The sequence below is a fragment of the Sphaeramia orbicularis genome, chromosome 20, assembly GCF_902148855.1.
Source record: "Sphaeramia orbicularis chromosome 20, fSphaOr1.1, whole genome shotgun sequence".
NCBI lineage: Eukaryota > Metazoa > Chordata > Actinopteri > Kurtiformes > Apogonidae > Sphaeramia > Sphaeramia orbicularis.
In genome coordinates, this window is record NC_043976.1 from 1,779,888 (window position 1) to 1,782,159 (window position 2,272).

Below are 2,272 nucleotides of genomic sequence, written 5' to 3' on the forward strand. Positions count from 1 at the left end.
TACACCCTGGACAAGTCACCAGTTCATCGCAGGGCTGAACATACAGAGACAAACAATCACTGTCACATTCACACCTATGGGCAATTTAGATTATTATTTATGTGTTTGGATGGTGGGAGGAAGCCGGAGTACCCGGAGAGAACCCACACAGACACGGAGAGAACATGCAAACTCCACACAGAAAGGTCCCACCCCCTGTCGACTGGTGTTGGAATCGAACCCAGGACCTTCTGTCTGTGAGGCACCAGTGCTAACCACTGCACCACCGTGTCGCCCTACATCATAAACAAAATGATATGTCAGAATGTTTTGCTTGGATTTTGTTAAAACAGGGGTGTCAAAGTTCAGGGGCCACATTTAGCCCAGTTCAATCTAAAACGGACCGGACCAGTAACATACTGACATCATAATCTAAAAATAATGTCAACTCCAAACTTTCCTCTGCATTTTAGAGTGAATGAAAATGTTTGCATCTACAAATTATCCTTTAAAACGATGTGAACAACAGAAACAAACTAAAATTTCTTAAGAAAAATAAGTCAAATTTCAATAATATTCTGCCTCAGTTTATCATTTATACATGTTCATCTTATTGTACAGATACAGTGGATCTACTAATACACTAAACATTTAAAAACAGGCAGAATATTGTTAAAATTGCACTTACTTCTCTTAAGACATTAAAGGTTGTTCATATTTGTTCAGATTATTCATGTTTTTTGTGAAATTATAGTTTGTTTTAGTGCAAATGCAGAAAAATTACATGAAAATTTTTGCATTTACTAAGACAACATTTTCAGTTGTCATTATTTTTCAGTTATTATGACAGTATTTTGCTTGAGATCATATTAGTTATGAAGGTAGATTTGTTTCTTTAATGCTTTAACAAAAAATAAAAATGATAATAAAAAAAACTTTGATAAAAAAAATTCAGCCAAAGAAATAGTGCTCAAATGCAAAAAAAAAAAAAAAAAAAAAATTGAGATTCAAAAAATTGCATTTGAACACTTTTTTTCTCTTTAATGGAAAAGTTTTTTTGTTTTTTTTTAATTCAAGTCATCTTTTTTGTATTTGGGCCATATTAGGGGTAGGATGTTTGTTTCTTTGTTATTACGTTTTCAATTAAACAAAAAAAAAAGTGTTCAAATGCAATTTTTTTGAATCTCAAATATTTTTTTTTGCATTTGAACACTTTTTTTCTTTGATTGAAAAGAGGTTTTTTTGTTAAAGCAATAAAGAAAAAAATCTACCTTCATAATTAGTTGGTCTGTATGTAGAACCTGAACTAAAATGATTGTTAATATTTTCAGTGTAATTTTTGCATTTCACAAATTCATCCCATGGACCAGATTGGAGTGTTTGGTGGGTGGGGTTTGGCCCCCGGACCGCGTGTTTGACACCCCTGTGTTAAAAGCTCTAAGAAACATCACAGTTCCAGAAGATTCTAATTTTGCCTCTAGTTTCTGATGGCTCAGGTTTTACAGGGTTAACATAACATTAAACAGACAAAAATGACAAAAATAATAATGCCTGTGTTGACATCTCATGCTTACTGTTGCCATAGTTACCATGCCGGTCATACTTTACCAAAATGTTCAATGAAACGATGTCAGTCCACTACAGTTCCACATGGTTTCGTCCTTTGGTCACATGACACTGGCATCGTAGGTGCCTGAAGTGGTATTTTTGGAGAACGGGTCCCCAAACCCCGGACGGAACCTCCTGCACATGCTCAGTGCATTCTTCTGTGGTTTGAGTGCATCCTGTCACAGGCTCTGTCTGTGTTTGTGGACAGCGCCACATATGGGCGTGGCGTACGTATGACACCATTTAACCCAGTTGGAGCGTTTCCACCTGGACGCAGATATTTATGGAAACCATACGTGTATGGACGACAAACTGTTTGAATCCACTAAAGAAAAACAGCAGGAGCGTTGGGGTGTGGACGGAGCTGAACACAGCGCAAATTCTGATGTAAATCCACCAAAAACATCAACAGTCGGTCTAAATTCTACGGCTCTTCCTCTCGGGTTTATGTCGGTGGTGCTGACAACAACATCTGAAAGAACCAGGACATAAAAAAAACAAATCAAATAATAGAAATAAATCCAGTTCATTTGTTAACATGTTGTAGGACTTCAGATGCATATAACTGTGTACATAAACATGTTACTGATGTAACATGTTACTGAACATGTTACTCTGATTTATTGGGGATCTCATACAACAACATATTGGCCTTGAATGAATAAAAAACAGAAAAATGAAAAGA

At 36.0% G+C, this 2,272-nt stretch overlaps 1 protein-coding gene across 1 annotated transcript in view; it reads right to left on the minus strand.

The window, feature by feature from the left end:
• Nucleotides 1-1,304: 1,304 nt before the first annotated feature.
• Nucleotides 1,305-2,272, minus strand: part of itprid1 (ITPR interacting domain containing 1) — a 28,024-nt gene continuing 27,056 nt past the window's right edge. Inside the window, exon 11 of the mRNA XM_030123894.1 lies at nucleotides 1,305-2,059. The gene's annotated coding sequence lies outside the window, so the exon portion shown is untranslated. The remainder of the gene's footprint in view (nucleotides 2,060-2,272) is intronic.